General features: G+C 37.0%; 3 long non-coding RNA genes across 3 annotated transcripts; 1 reads left to right on the forward strand and 2 right to left on the reverse strand.

Annotated features, from left to right (window-relative positions):
* Positions 1 to 230: 230 nt before the first annotated feature.
* LOC124169832 lies at positions 231 to 2,503 on the reverse strand. Its single transcript, XR_006867252.1, has 3 exons — positions 2,151 to 2,503; positions 1,700 to 1,794; positions 231 to 517 (listed from the first exon to the last, which is right to left on the reverse strand). It is a non-coding gene; the product is annotated as an uncharacterized LOC124169832 (long non-coding RNA).
* Positions 2,504 to 3,039: 536 nt separating this feature from the next.
* Positions 3,040 to 13,763, reverse strand: LOC124169406. Its single transcript, XR_006867120.1, has 4 exons — positions 13,637 to 13,763; positions 12,766 to 13,110; positions 7,817 to 7,920; positions 3,040 to 3,537 (listed from the first exon to the last, which is right to left on the reverse strand). It is a non-coding gene; the product is annotated as an uncharacterized LOC124169406 (long non-coding RNA).
* LOC124169407 lies at positions 9,743 to 16,463 on the forward strand. Its single transcript, XR_006867121.1, has 3 exons — positions 9,743 to 9,901; positions 10,740 to 10,973; positions 16,256 to 16,463. It is a non-coding gene; the product is annotated as an uncharacterized LOC124169407 (long non-coding RNA).
* The last annotated feature ends 1,086 nt before the right edge of the window (positions 16,464 to 17,549 follow it).

A 17,549-nucleotide genomic window follows, 5' to 3' on the forward strand; every position in this document is an offset into this window, starting at 1 on the left:
AGTACTACTACTATAGCAAGCACACTAAGTCACTGACGCACTCACTCACATCAAGCAAAATGCAGCATTCACACAAATACGATTCAAACCAAAACAAGTCCCCATCGCAGCGGCAACCGAGGTCCAAAAATCCGAACCTAAAAATAATATTCCCCGCTAAGATCCTTTGTCGACGACCTAAGAACTAATTAAGTATTATCTTACCGGGGATAAGGCTTACTGGTAGATAAGCTACGAATGTTGACGACCTAAGAACTAAGTTGGCACTACCTAACGTCCTGGTAGATCGATTCCTACTCTCCTGCCTAAATTCTACGAAGTGCTGTAAAAAAAACCAACATATTACAATAAATAAATACAAACAACAAATCACAGCGCAATAAAAAGCACACAAAAACAGTCCACAGTCCACTGACGAACATAACACGACAGCAGGCCTTCCTCTCCATTTCTTCAATCTTGGGATACAGTACGATGAACCTCTTGTCCAGGAAACTGCAGTTCTCAGCAGTGTCACCTGTTGCAAAATAGAGCATCAATAGTACTAAAAATGGAATTAACTAGGTACCGCAACTGTGTTTGCTATCCGGTATGATAAATTTATTTAACATAAAAATATCGGGAGACAGGACTAGTCAGGTTTGAATGATACAATTCAGATTAATCCATTTACTATACGCTGCATTAGATATTTGAAGGTAGCAGAATAAATTTATTCTTAATTTTAGGTGAAAATATATTAAGTTATAGCATTAAGGTAGTTAATCATTCTAATATTCAGTTCTACAACAATGACTGCCTGCATACATCATTTCACCGATTTCATCTGTAACGTAATTTCATAATAATTTAAATTTGCTATAATTTTTATTTATAATTTAATGTTGAAAAGTATTTGAAGATAAAAGAACAAACAACATCGTAATATATCAATTAAGGATTAATTAATATGAATCCAATTGATTTTAATGTTCATAGTGATGACAAATAATGAAATAAGTGTACAAAAACTTGAAGGGGGGAGTGGATTTTGTTGATTGGAAAGCAGAATACCTATCGATGGAAGAAATAAGAAGGACATTATTAGTAGAACAGCACATGTGAGGAGAGCTACATACCTAAAGATACATCTACTTACAGCGGGAAATTAAAGCATATAAAAGCAAGGAAACAATTTATCTTAAATTAAATTATGCTTCAATACAATATGTGGAGCAGGTTAGGAAGGATGGGGAAAGAGGAAAAAATGTAGATGAGAAAAGATTAGCGAACAGGAGAACTGATTGTGAGTGGAGATTTGCGTCAAACCATTTTATGGGAACCCTAACCGCATTGATGATGATTGATGTGCTTTCATTTACATTTGATTAGAAAACGATTATGAAAAAGCTCCCTTCATGTGTCAATTTCAAAAAATGTACATCATGAAATTATATACCAAATTATGAGTGGAATATGGACTTTTCAACATAAATTTTCGTTTAAAGAAGAATATTTTACTATAACGGGCTAGATATTTATATTAGTACCAAATTTTGGATTCTAATTAGAGTGGCATACCGGAAGGAGTAATAGTCAGCCAAATCTACGAGAATGATTTGCTCTTCGTTCATATATCAATGGAATGTCTTTAAATGTCATATCAAGACCTTAAACATATATTTCAGCGGAAATGTAAATAAATTCAATTCATTCATACCTTAAGGTAAATGCGTCCAGTTCTTAGTATCGTCATAATTCAGAGAAGTACTTATAATACCCAGCTTTTCCTTTACTCCTGAGGGTGAGTTGCAACTGTGAAGAGAAAAGCGAATATTATTAAAGGCACATTGTATTGCAATTCTGCAAAGACTGAGCTAATAGCATTTAGTACTAAAATAAATAAGTTCGCTTGTTAGAGACATTATGATATCTATTGCTTTTACTAAAAATATAATATTGCTAAATTATTTTACAGATATTAATTATTTCATTTTTGCTCTAACAGTCAAACTAATTGGGTAAAATATTTTTCCAACATTTTCTTATTTGAGTTAAAATTTAACAGAAAATCATTGCTTTCTCACTTACTTTTACCAAATTAATATAGTCTTACATTTAAAAGTGATAGTCGACCATGAAAATAAATTATAAAAGCAATATAATCTTACTATCTTATGATGGCGCCAACTATTTATATTCTTCGAAGACGGGAGTTTATCTTTTCCAGTTTCTCCTCTTCCAATCCGGGGTCGACTTGCGACTATGGAGAGGTAGGGTTAGTAGCTACATGTGCATGGAATAAAACACCCTTGCAATAAAAATCCCCAAATCCTAGCGTCTATCCTTACGTTAAGCTAATATTTTGGCCCTAATGACCCAGATCAATGCTAAAACTTTCACTGTCCTCGTGATGTGGTCGTCTTCATTAGGCTCTCTTCTGATCTTGAAATCCAGTGGTGACATCGATGTCTTCATTACGTTGTCTTCTTACTCACTTGCCTTCTGTCTTCTTTTCTTCAAATCCAGCGATGAATTCATTCTGTGGAGAGGTAGGATTAGTGAGTACATACAAAAAATAAAACACCCTTGCACTACAAATCCCCAAAGCCTCGCATACACTCCACGACAACATACAAGGGGTATCTTTGCACTTGAACTAAGTGAAAGTCCCACTCCTGTACGCTGCAATGGATTAGCGTGCATACAAAAACCTTGGTTCAAAAGACTAAAATTAACGCACGCGTATAATCGCCTAGCCTTACTTTACGCAAATTATTTGGCCCAAACAGCCCAAATCAAGGCTAACACTTTCGGAGTCTTCTTGTTGCGATCCTCTTCCGTCTTCTCTTCTTCAAATCCAGCGATGAACTGATTCTGTGGAGAGGTAGGATTAGTACGCAGGTAAAAAAATATGCATAACACTTCCCTCCCAACCAACCCCAAAACAAAACCAAAATGCAAAAATCAAAACACAAGAATAATAAACCATAGCACACACACCCCTACCTACAATTGCTCATGAGCTAATAATCTAAATAAACCATTCCAACGTTTTATTCAAGGCCTTTTATTTTGCATTCATTTTGGTACCATTTCTTTGGCACTATTTTCATCATTTTCTCAACCTTATGTTTCTTCATTCACGTGACCTGATATAAGTTACCATAACCTCTGATTGGTTGCAACCAATTCACCATTGAGTATCCATTATCCTCCGAGTCGATTTTGACTCTTTAGATTGTGTTCATTCAAAGAACTCGTCACTTATGGACGTCATGTGCACCTTAATATCTTGGTTCATACCTTGTGTCAATTGTGTGTAAATGTAAAATTCATGTGTAAAAGACCTTAAACCTAGAGCATTGCACACAAAAAGACACTCATTAACCAAAAACACCAATTGATGCACTGCCTATCAGCCTCTCATCTCACTGAGGTCCAATTTCTTCCTTTCTTCTTCATAATTATTTCTTTCTTTCTCCATCCTTTCTGAATAATTGAAATTCTCCTTACACTTTCCACTGTTGCGAACACACGGTTTCCCTTAATTAAACTCTGGAAAGAAATGAAAAGAAAATTCCAGTCAGTTCATACGCCCGAAATTGCTCATAAGAACAAGAACTCATCAGATTCAAATCTTGCAAACCTTTTGCTAAAAGGATTAGTAAAATTATAGATAAGTCAAAACCAAAATTTACGGAACCAGCTCCGTGATGAATGAGATTAATGCTGGAGGCTTAGAAGAACTACGAGATATCTCAAATAAATATGAGTGGGTTGGAAGCCAATGGGTACCAGTGATTTCTCTTTTCTATACAGAGTTAAGTACAGAAATTAGGTAAAGAGAATTAACGAGATCAAGTGAAGTATTTAGAAGTGCACTTGATTTTCCAATCGATGTCAGCAGAGAACAGAGACTCACTTGCTTCCCTTGGCAACCAGGTTTTTGTGTATTTATTCTAACAGTTAACTTTACCTAACTCTGTTGAGAAAAAAAATCACTTGTACCCCTTGGCTTCCAACCCAATCATATATAATGTCGTATTATGCTAGACATTTGATCAATTTTTAATTGGGTTTTACACTTTTTGGGGGGAGGCTCAATACATATTTATATTGTGAACCAAATGAAAGAAGATTCTTGGGAAAAATTCCGAATAATCAAGAATTTTATGTTCTTAAAGAATGCTCATACATTATTGATCATCATCTCTTCCCGATCAGCGAAATAAATAACTGCAACCTTTAAGAAAAACTATAGAAAAAAGCCGTTGGCTTGGTGAGCACGTGAATTCATTACCACCCGAAAGGTTGGATTAATTTTCAATCAAAATTAGTGATAAGAGCAAGTCACCACTACATTCATAGCGTGCTAACCTGATGTGAACCAAATTAGTAAAAAAAAAATATTAATCCATCAATGAAGGATTTTATGAGTTAAACTTCAGTGCTAAACGAGATTAATATATGAAATTATGACATTTACGAGTCTATGTCATTAACCTATGCATCATTTCATCACGTAAATCTAACTGGGCGATTTGCTCATTCCATATATACGGTTTTACAACCTGCGCTGCACCTATATAGTTACAAAATAAAGTTACCCGGGAGGGTATATCGGTCAAGTGTGATAAAGTCATAAGGGTAGGAACATGGAACGTAATATTGCTTACGACCTGTGGTAGGCTAGAAAACCTCTCGGTGGAAATACAAAGATTGAACCTCGACGTGCTATAAGAATCATCGAAATGAAGTGGCCTGAGGAGGGAGACTTTTGAAGTGGAGGCTGTAGGACTATGCGTACGAGATCTCTAAACGAAAATGCAGGGATAGGGATTATGCTCATAACAAGCGCCAGAATTCGTGTGAAAAGCCCCCTACGGTATAATGAGGGGATAATTATGGTAAAGTTAGAGACTAAACCGGTAGATACCGTAGTGGCACCGGTTTACATACCTGCGACAGACTATGAGAAAGATGACGTCTATAAAAAAATCACGGAAGTATCAAATAAGTAAGGAGTGAAGAAAACCTCATTGTTTTAGGTGATTGGAACGCCGCGCCGTCAGGATGAAAGAATAATCAGAAAAGTGGACCATGTAAATGGATAATAAAATCGAAATGAAACAAGAGAGAGGTTTCTGGAATTCTGCGTAGAACACAAATCAGTGGTTGCCAACACATTGTTCGAGACACATATGCAAAGATATGGGAGATATAGAAGGAGTATGGCGGGAGAAAAAATAAAATTTCAACTAAACTATTTCAGTGAAACAGAGGTTCAGAAACCACATGAAGGACTACAAAAGCTACCCGGGGGCATATATCGACAGTGATCATAATCTGGAATGCCATCTGAAACTAAATAAATTAGCGAAGAACGCATGGCAATCAAAGAAACTAAGGGAGCTAAAAAAATTTAAAGTCCTTTCGCCAAGTAGCGGAGAGCAAGATAGGATTAGATCAGACAGGGAAATCAGTGTAGAACAGCTAGAAAATATCAAAAGTAAGTTTCAAAAGGCCGCTAGAGAAGTTCTAGGAAGGAGAAAATTTGCCTAGAAAGATCCATGGATAATGGATCAAGTCCTAGACCCCTTTGAATAACGGAGAAAGTATAAGATTGCGAATACTGAGGAAGGACAGGCTTGCTACTAGAGAGTAAGGAACGGCATTAGTCGCAAAGTGAGGAAAGCGTGGATAATGAAACTATGTGAGTATGAAAAAAATAACCTCGCACGAAGGAAAGCGGAAGCGGCCTATAGAATAGTGAGGAACTATTTCAAGGAGCGGTGTAAAAGATGTAATAACATTAGGGACAAGTATGGAAATATTCTAACTGAAAACGAAGAACAAAGCAAAGAGATGGAAACCATACCTCGTGGAGTCATAGAACGGAAGCAAACTCAGCAAAAAAAATATCGATGAAAAAAATGAAGTGGAAAAGGTTAACTAGGGAGCCAACATCTTAAGATCGGCATTTGACGCTGTAATAAGAGACCTCAGAAAGAATGAGGACCCAGGAATAGGTGATACAGTAGCAGGTCTTCATAAAAACGTAGGAAAAAAGATTAAATAAACTGTACAAAACCATCTCCGATATAGTCATCATGAGATATCCCTAGTGACTTCGAAAAGAACACCATTCCTATTCCCAAATACGAGAGCAGAGAAGTAAAGTAAGTAATAAAATCTTAGAGTCATCTCCCTGGCGACACATGGGTCGAAGATACTGACGAGATTCATCTACAGGAGAATAGAACGCAGAGCAGAGTGGCCCCAACAGTGCAGAAGCAATAATAGGAAAAGTGGTGTGAGGAAGTGCCCTATCCCCCGTAATTTTTAATGTTTACATCGAGGATGCCATCAATGAAATCAAGGAGAAATCATTGAATGTCAATATCCATAGAGAAAAAATTAGTATGCTGCGATTTTCTGACCACATATCCCGAGACAGGTGTATTTGAAGAAGACTTTGACAAATATGGCAAGGGCAATGGCCAAATATCAGCCAGAAATCAACAAAAATAGACTAAGATATTAGTATGCATCAAAATAGAGGAGGCTAAGACAAACATTAACCAAGGAAAGTATAACCTTGAAGAGTTGAAAGAGGTTTCTTATCTGGGAAGCCGAATTACCAACGATTGACGAAGTAAGAAAGAAATAGTCAGTACTTAGCATAGCGCAGGCGAAGAGGGCTTTCTACAAAGAGAGGAAGCTATAGAGCATAGAAGTAAGGAAAATATTCTTCCAATGGAGTAGGTTCCTCTTTGGAAGAGAGGCTTGGACGTTGACAGCAGCAGAGAAGTCAAGAGTGGAAGCATTCGAAATGTGGTGCTACCGAAGAATGATGAATGGACGGATAATAAAATGGATCGAGCGATTCGGTAATGAGGAAGTGCAAACAATATTAGGAGGAAAAAGAAGTCTTCTAAAAACCAAATGGAGAAGCATGGGACAACTTAGAAGACAATCGTAGAAGGACAGGTGGAAGGGAAGAAGGGCAAGGGACGGCCCCGAATGAGTTAAATATAGTACAGGTTATGAAGGATGAAAAAGGGACGGATTATATTACTATTAAAAGGCTAGCGGATAGGAGAGAGGAATGGAGAGCTGCGTCAAACCAATCTTAGGATTGTTGACTAATGATGATGATGAACAGATTTACGGCTTGCAAAAGTATTTAGGGTCACAATTCTCGATGACTTGGTTCAAAGAATGATAATTATCTTTAAAAACTGAATTCCTCTTGAAATTACCACAAATCTACATAACAAAGTCTTATATTTATTTATAACAATTGCGCAAAAACCTACTCATTTGACGCTTATTTTGCAGGCTCATACACGCCTCAGATAACTTTTATAAGTCAATAACGGCATGCGACACAAATCGAATTGCGCATGGGATGGGTGGTAATAAAAGGTTAAATCATTTAAGATGTTGCATCGCTCTCCACGAGACATCATTAGACTATATCGAATTGTAATCACTAAATTTTAACGTGACCTACGAAAACAGTTACTTCCCATTCTGAGTAGAGTTCCTTGTGAATTCCTCGCGATTTCCAAGTTAAGAATAATCGTCACGAAGTATTAAGCCCATCATATATTTGATTTTTCATAACATAAAACCCAACTGGCATCTAATAAATAATGAAAAATTGTTAATTTAATAATGACTATTAAAGAAGAAATCATTTTTTCGAACTATTTAGGGTTTTGTCAGCCAGTAGTTGAAAAGTTACGCATAAAAGGAACAGAAGATCGGTGAATGGGAATTTTTAAAGATGCATAAAACATTTTTCATAAATTGAATAATATTGACTCACCATATTTTCCCCAAGCTTCCCATTTATGCAACGTCATCGCACCTCCCCACAAAACACCACCCATTTCACGGAATTGATCCACTACATCAATATCAGTGGAAAACCTTAAAAGAATTGAAAAGAAAATCGCATTAGAGGATGAAATATTTGAAGCATAAAAAAAAATATAGTCAACATGAAGCATTGCTTAAGGATGGTGATGCAATGAGAGGCTACATCAGAAGTTCATGCAGAACGACCTCGACAGAGAAACGTTTGAAAGAAAGGAATTGCCGAATGAATTGCATTATATCCAATGTGGAGCACCAATGTTGCCTCATTCGTTCGTATATTGGGAGCATAGGTCATCAAATGCAGTTACCAATTTTTATAGAGCGGTTACAGAGTGGAATGTTTACGCACAATTCAGAAAAGTTAGAAATATAGCATATTTGGAACATCGTAACGAAATTTTCAGATTGCAATTACGTAAAACGAAACAATATACAAAGTTTTTAAAACAGGTATTAGAAAGTATTGACAGAATAACTCACAATAGTGAAGGGCCAAAAAAAAAGGATGCATTAAGGTTGAATGAAGGCGGATGATTGGCAAATGAAGAAATCATTGCGACATAATTTGACACATCAATGCTCTCATAATCACCAGCGAAACAGTGCGGCAAGTATGATAAACTATCCAGCAACTTATATTAGCATTAACGGTCACAGCGATTAAATGCATCTGTTTGACTTCGTAAAAAGGTAAGTGGAAGTTACCGGATTACTAAATGTAAGCCACATGCTAGCCATAAAGATTGTAGGTCTAGCAAAATTAACGTTACATTTGAAACACACGTGGCTGAAATACGATAAGCAAAATGATAAAACTACTCACAGCTCACCTACATTCTTCAAATGCAAACAGTCCAGATCACAATGCAATTAATCAGAAGTAACACATGTTACACTCGAAAACTATTACATACGCACACATTAAAGGAGGATTAAACCAGCCTAATGATAGAGTAATGGTCACATTAAATCTCTTAGGCAACGAATACTTAATTAAACCTGGTCCACTGCCGAAATACTTGTAACAGAAGAAATTATTTTGATTCGAAATCCTGTGTTGAGAAAAAAATCACGAGGAGTTAAAACCGAGAAAATGTTTCCCTTTTTACTGACGTTCTTAAAAACACCACGCTAATTTTAACATAGATACGTTCCCCTTACGGTATCATTTGTTGAAATTTAAAATTGGTTTTTCAAAATTATAATCACTCTTATTACTATTAATTAATAATTTCGAATAAATCGTATTTGCGATTGGGCCCTCGACTTAAGAAAATTGAAAATAATTACATGGATAATGGCGTGAAACGTGTCACCAAAATATAAGGGTTAGGTACTCACCTCTTAATCCCAAGACAGCTTGCCGCGAAATGAAGTCCAGGGGGAGGGACACACTCAGCCTGATGACGTATAGCTGTGACGTCACGATAAATTCAAACCGTTTTCTTAATAAAGCAATTAAAAGCCTTAAAACCGCTTAAAGATCGTACATGTTAGATTACTTGAAATTATATCCAATATAATGACTTAATAAATTGTGGTAATCCACGTAATTACAAAAAACTATATCCCACGTAAAACCATTTCTGCGAGGGAAAAAAAAGATTTGTCGTAAAGATGGCCCTGCATACATAGCCCGAAGTTTCGCAAATAGCCAACGGCCACAATACGCGTGGAAAAATATTCCAGAATATTCGAACCATATGCGAAGGTCAGTACGAGTGCAGATGACGTCAAACAGGCGTCAATAGAAATAGAGCAGTCAACCGATCTTCAGCTGCCGGCTGCATTCAACTGTTACTCCCAATCCAGCACTTCCCCTCCCCCACTCCGCAACACACCCCCATTCCCTCACCAACCGTCCTTTCGGGAAGATCGTATTTGTGCAAGTTTTAAAATATTTGCCGGGACTGGGTCAGCCGTTTATTCGCTCATTGAAGTCACGGTCTCATTCCGTGGGAACGAGAATAGAGAGCGATAAATAGAGTCCATCAACAGTAATACGAAGAAAGGAGCAGCGGTATTAAACAAGGTACGTGAAAATATGTTATTGACATTACAAAGTTATGTACAGAAGGTGTAACTGTAATTTTGCTCTGATCAGGACTATACGAGTGCATAAATATCCATCTGCAACATGGCTAATTACGTTAAATTATTGATTGCGAATTAACATGACATTGCGAATAGATATAGCGGAGTTTAGGAACGATAAGGACAGTGAAATAAGTACAAAAACGTAAATCAAAGCAGTGTTCGCATTGGTGCATGAAAATGCTCCCCTGTAAACAATATTAAATTACAATTACCAATTCTGTTCGTGTGGCCATCGATGTGTAAAAGCCATTGAGGATTTAATTTTGAAGACATCAAAATTGCAGGGAAGCAACATTTAGCATAAAGTAGTTTACATTGATTTCAAGGCTCGAATTCATTGCTTAGTGATTGTACCGACTGTTTCTCCATCGCACATATGTAGTGCGTCGCGATAAATATTTGCATTTAATAACTTCGGAATATTATATTAATTGCATGATTTAATGCTGTGTTTTTTATTTGTCACTTTCATAATTCCTCCCCGATATTCAATTGCTCATTTAATCCCATATGACACAAGTAAACTATCGCTTATCTTATGAATTATTCAATTATAAGTATAAAAACATCATCGGTGCCAATAAAGAACTTTTAATGGCGGCGAATATTAAAATTCTAATGGCATTGATCAAAAGGCAAATGGAACATGTTATAATGAGAGACTGTCTGCAGTCTGAATAGTTATTCCATTACTCTTTCATGAGAACTTTGATGACTCATGAGTGAAATTTAATAAAAACTCACTAGTTTCTATTTTTTCTGTTTATTCGCAGATTCGTTTCCGAGATAAACTTGAACCGTTGCAGAGGGGAGTAGGCTGATGCCGTCGTTGGATTACGAAATGGGATGCAGAGTGATTTATTACGAGTAACATTGGAGACTATATCATCCACTCCAGATATAATTTACCTACGAAAGGTAATACTTCAAGAAAAATGTAAGGAGCTTCTGATGGATACGATTTCTCTCCGTGAATGCAGTCTAGTCTCCGTCGATTCGTTCTCGAGGTAAGTAATGTCATTTTATCATCTGAACTGAACAGTTTTTCATGACAAAAATTGATACCTTTTATATAAAGTCAGTGCCTTTAATATTGATTGATCGTATTAAAAATGGCATAATAAATTAGTTTCAACATACTTTATTAAAATAGTTACAAATTTTGGATATATTTCCTATATATAGTCACTGTAATATATAGTCACCGTACAATTGTAGTGCAATCTAGGCGCCATTAAGAGCTCTGCTTGTTGGACATTCTGAGGTGCTGTATAGGCGTAAAATATAAGGGAAACCTTTAACATTGAGAAAAATCCAATTTTCGACATTGGAGTGCGTGCATACGGATAGAAAAAGTACTCTGGACATATTTTAAATTATTTCAGCACTAAAGCTCGCCAAATTCATAACGTAGTTATCCCCACAAAATTGGTTTTCTGTTACTCACGGTTATTAAACGAGTTCATGGGTTTAGATAAACATATTTTCGCATGAGAATGTTGCTAAATTTTCCCCGGTAACACGAAAGCGGCTGGGCCTGCAAGGTTTGCTTATCAGTATTGCATAAAGCAGTCATATTAGTCATCGTAAAATTGAGCGGAAGAGAGAACATATGTAGAGGTATTTAAACCTTGAAGCATGAGGCTAACGGATGGAGAGCTTTGCCTAGTTGAATATTCTAGCGCAAACTGAGCCGTAATATAAGAAAAAATATACGTAGTGCATTTTCTCAGATTTTACTTCTGTTCCGAAACGCTTACGATATATCAAATTTCTGTTGAGCGCATGAAGAAGAAAGGAATGAGGGATTTATTTTGGGAAAACAAAGTGAAGTAGTCAATAGAGCCGTGACCTAACGTTAGTTTTCATAATGTCATACCGAAGTATAGGATATACATATGGTATTAACACCGCCAATTGAACTAATCTGGAAATTGTATTTTTTAATTCAATCCCTCGACATCACAAAATAAACACTAAAGCCAGGTTTAACAAAATATACATTTTCAAAATTACGCTGCATGGTGTAAAATAATTAACATCCTCTTGTACTAAGACATTAGGTAGAAAGATGGGGCATGTATCTTAGGCCTTAGAAAACCATCCACCTATCGCCATTGTCGGTGAAATTGAACAAAGACCCGGTCAAACAGGGTCAGCGGCCGACATCACTGCCTCAAATGTGCTAGCCCGTCAATGTTATGAGGGCACAGTGGGGAGAGGGGAGAAACTTATCTATTTCCCCCAACTAAATGCGTTCCTCACGTTAACACACTTCTTTTCATGCTGTGATTCAGTTCTATGCTCTGTCGTCCAATTTAAACTCATCAAATGTCAACACAGTATGCATAAAACCTTTTGAATTTAAGAATTGACCGTTCTTTTAATTTTAACCAACCGTTTAACCGTTGAGAATTACGCATGACTTCTGAATCTTTTTGAGCTGAAAATATATGATTTCGGATATTATTACTCACTCCATGACACCGTATTTCAAATAAATGGAACTTATAGCAATTAGTGTCTTTTTACAAAGAATAATGAGGAAAATATTGCATTTAATACCTATTAAATTACTTTTTGAATTGCATTTTTCAACTCTAACCCACGATTGCACAATTTCAAACACTAAAGCCAAATATCACAGAAAACTTTACGTTTTCCAAAAGACGCCGTCTTGTATAAAATAATTCACATCCTCGTCAAAAAAATTGAGTCCAACATCTCTTTTGGTTTCCAATAATAGTCTCTAAATATGTTTAAGCTTCACATCGAGTGCAAGAGAAGAAGGCTGCTTACCTCTCATTCGATGGCATGTCCATCGGCGGCAGAGCTCAGCTGTCCATCGGCGATTCCACAAAATACGCACATTCACCTGCACTTCACATTCAACACACAACTGACTATGAATTTTTCCGCGAAAAGTTGACACTTTCACTTCACTGTACAACTACTAGTAGATAAGCAATCGCTCCTGCCATTGGGTAACACACTAGAAATATTCACATCATATCCTTAAGGCTCGCATTCTGCGGACAGTGTGTTGCAGATGGCTTGAAAGGGAGCGATAGAAGCTCGTCTTTAAGTCCGTTATTTCATCCAATCAAATGATTACTTGCATTGTTCGCTCTTTTCTCGTGAAATCTGGAAATAAAAAAATGGTCCTAAATCTATATCTCAACAATAAATTACACCGACGACACTACACATCTATCTACATTAAAAAAGAAGGAATGGTAACAGCGGAAATGGATGCAATGTATACAAATTTAACCCACTATTTAAAACCTGTTTTTATTATAGATAACCTATTATAGGTGCATGTATATTTTTGAAGAGTTTTAAAGAAAGGAAACTTGTGCGAATTTGTGAATCAAATTGGAAGAGTTACAATATTCTTATCATATATTCGTAAAATATGGGAGGTTAAGAGGTGAATTTTCACTTACATATGCATTCTTATAGATAGTACGTAGTAATGCATCGCGTAACCAGCCTTTGCTACGGGATCTAGAGCGTCTAATCCCAAAAATACGTGTTGCAGAAACTACATTAATTTTTAATATACCTTATTGGCAAATGGTACATTATAATTTTGTACCTAACGCGCAATGCACAGTTATTTAATATGCATAAACTCATAGAATAATAGGTATGAGTAAAAGCCTACCTCGAATCTTTAGCAACAGACCATTCATCTCTCACCACCAGTCGAACAGCATTAGGACTCGGACTTCACTGTGGCAGAATGAAGACTAAAGGGAAAAGCAGTGAACTGCTTTTTACTTATTGGAGGATGGGGAATCGCTAAGGGGTGTAGGGGGTGTTGCCTGGCAGGAATGGCTCAAGGCAGAGTCAAAAAGTGTCGAACTGAGTTTGAGCCGCAGTGCATCACGAAGTCTGAGGGGTGAGTTTCGATTTACGCGTGGTCGGACGAGAAAGAAAGGAAGGGTGGCTGGTGTGTAGGGTGGGGAGGTTGCGAATGAGCGTCGGCGAGGACGAGGGTAGGGAAAGTGAATCAGGGCACCACCCTCTTCGAATTAACGCCATTAACTCAGTAGTAAGCGTACGCTTTTGCTGCTTAAATCGATTGCTTAGTGTTCCATTACATGTACTCTGGCTATTATTAAATTTCGAGGTGAGTCTTCAGAACAAAGATCACAAATATTAATGCATCAAATTGCAGGGAGAAATCGATTTAATGTCACTCGTTTTGAATTAACACTCGTTTAAATTGTATTTTTTCTTTGTGCTGTTTAAGGAGTCACTATGCTAAGGTTGGTTGCCATCAGAGATTTTGAATTTCCTTGGTTTTGCATGGAAGGCTAGCTTTTATGGCGCGGATATATCGTTTAGATTGCAAAGATTTTCGTTGCCAAGGGGAAGCATTTTCATTGTTACACAAAGTACAAAACCAATGTTGATGCGCGGAAAAGAGTGGGGTGGGAACTTTATCTCAGCATATTCGCAGCACTAAATATTTGGCGTTGGGCGTCTCACTATCCCAATCATCTGGAAAACTACGTTAAGTCGACTTTCTCCTGGAGCCACTAAAGAATTGAGAAGACGAATGGATGAGCAATAAATTCTTATCTCTAACATTCAACCTCATATAGTCTTTATTGTAGCCTATATCATCTGAGCTCACAAATCATTGTTATCTTCAAATTCTAATTAATTTCTTCACTCGTGATTTCAGATATCCTTTCGTAGGTATTCTTTAATATGATGCATACAATTTTTCACTTCTAGAAAAAAATCAATACGTTTCAGAATCCCAAATAAATTGTAAAAATCAGTACAACAAGATGTAGCCAACCTGAATGAGGTAATAACAATATTTATCAGAAAATCGGAAGTTTGCAAACTAACATGAGGAAAGGCTGATCTGGGTGAGGGGTACATTCACAGTACTGCAAGCCACTCCCAAAAGACAGAATTTCGTGAAGACTAGCATTTCACTTGCAAGGTGTCCGTTAAAAACCAATGAAAATTTTATCGGCACTAATACTGGTACGTCACTCACCGGAGCCTAGAAGCTTCATTTCAAATCTGCACGTATTACTCATCTTCTACGGTAAAGTAACTGAATCGTCGGTGGGGAACTGAACAGTAAGTGAGGGCCAAATCATGCTCCACACTCACTCAAATAGCCCGCTAACTTAACCCTCTCAAAGCGTTTTTGCCATTTCCCGGAGTACCTCAGCAATGTATTTAGCAAAATAACGAAATCGACAATTTTTATCTCAGAAACAAGGTTTAAAAGCGTTCTTGATAGTAAGATTGGCGGAAATATGATATTATATTTTGTCGATTTAAAATATAAACAAACAATAATATTTTGTTACGAGACGGCCAAATCATGCTCGCAACTCACTCAAATAGCCCACTACCTTAACCCTCCCAAAGCGTTTAGCCGAAAACTCCAATAAATTTTATGCCCAACTGAAAACTTGGATACTAAATATATCCGTCTTCCAACCATGCTTGATTGATATACTTGGTTTCTCTGCATGTCCAGTGACAATGCATAAGCTCAGAAATGCTCCATAGAAGTTTAATCTCGATTCGCATCCTTGCTCTGATAACTAACGGCCTTTCTCTCACTTCCGTAGAGCAAAATCAGATGATAATTGTAATCTTTTCATCGATTCCGTGCGCGTTAAATCGTGACACCTGCCCTCATGACCAAATAAACTCAGCTGACCGACTATGAACACGGATTTTAGGACAGCATATTTTATGCATGGACATTAAATGCTATTGTGCACTGCAGTCTATTTATAGTAATAGTAATAAGTCCGTTTAGTAATAATCCTAAGATTGGTTTAACGCAGCTCTCCATTCCTCTCTCCTATCCGCTTTCTTTTCCACAGTAACGTATTTCTTCTCTTTTACATCATTTATAACCCTTTGTCCTATTTTAACTCATTCGGGGCCGTCCCTTGCCCTTCTTCCCTTCCACCTGTCCTTCTAAGACTGGCTTGTATTTTCAGCAGTAAGAAGATTCTTCTTTTTGCAGAAAGCCCTCTTCTTCTACGCTATTCTACTGACTATTTCTTTCTTGCTTCGTCAATCGTTGGTAATTCAGCTTCGTAGTTAACAAAACTCTTCCTCCTCTTCGAAATTATGTTTTCCAAGTTCTATATTTGTCCTAGCCTCCTTTCTTTTGCTGCATACTGATATCATAGTCTTTTTTTCAATATTCAGCTGATATCTGGCCATTGTCCCTTCCATGTTTTTCAAAGGTTTCTTAAAATTATTTTCTGTTTCAGATCTGGCTGCTTAGACCAATAGATGTTCCAAAAAGTATAAAAATAGTTCTTTGTGAGTCAGTACCTACTGAGACCTGTCAACGCTCAAGGAGCTCTGAAACACGGACACTGCAGCACCACAGAGGGAGATAGAGAATCAGAGTTTGGGAGAGAAAGATTCTCAGAAGAATATATGGTGCTGTGACAGATGCAGGAGAGTGGAGAATAAGGACAAATGCTGAAGTTTGCAAACTGTACTGAGGGCCTAACATCATATAGGAAGTGCTTTAACCCATTGTAACCCAATGCTGCCTCTAAGCATCATCAAAAATGTATACATTTTATGATCTATTTAGGAAATATCTGAACTACGCATTATTTTTTGGTGTAAATTGTAATGATGAAATATTAGCTGCCACAATAATTATGATTGGGTCCAAAATTTTTAATTTTTCAAAATGAAAAATCTTGAAATTTGATTTCTTCCAGAAACAGGTCTGGGTTAGAAAGGGCTATAAAACACTGGATTAGGGATCGTTTTGATAAGCAATTTTAATATCCATAAAATATTTTGTTACAATGATCTGTATTTTGTTATTTTGAACTGATTTTGATATTTTTGTAATAATGAATTTTCCTGTGCATAAACTTGCCTCGATGCTTAGATATTTTAGTCTACCTGTGATGCCATATGTGTTTGATGGCAATTACACCAAAAGAAAGTGCTTGTCGGCGGTGCATTATCTCATTTTACTGTACGTGATGCTCATTGCGTGCTATTTATTATGTACATGAGTGAAATAAAGTCATATGTCACTGTTGTATTATTATTATTTAGGTCTGCTTGAGAGGACTGGGGTCAGGAGGGGAGTTGCAGAAGGTAAGGGTGAATGTAGGTAGATTGTGTTGGAGGCCACAGCTCAACATGAGCTGTTTGCGATGGTATGATCACGAATTTTCAATTAAGGATTCTCCCACGAATATTGCAAAAAAGGATCCTCATTTTGTCCTCTGAATGTGTTGTCACCCATCGCGCTTATAAATGGGTTTACAAAAGTCGCTGACGGACAAAGTGATCCGATTTTCACGGGAAAATACGGTATCATTAGGGATGTTAACCGAAATTCATACACATGATGATATGTTCCATCAGATTCTTAACTTTTCAATGCTATTCCTTGCAATTAGAAACATGTTAATTCAAGACATTGGAAAAAAAGTGGATCGCATCGGACACTTTTGAAAACCGAACAAAACGCGATCCTGGTGGCGAGAACGGAAATCAGCGCTCTCTATGGGATGCAATTGGGACTCCGCTATTCAGTCCCA

This window comes from Ischnura elegans, chromosome 12, assembly GCF_921293095.1.
Source record: "Ischnura elegans chromosome 12, ioIscEleg1.1, whole genome shotgun sequence".
NCBI classification, from domain to species: domain Eukaryota; kingdom Metazoa; phylum Arthropoda; class Insecta; order Odonata; family Coenagrionidae; genus Ischnura; species Ischnura elegans.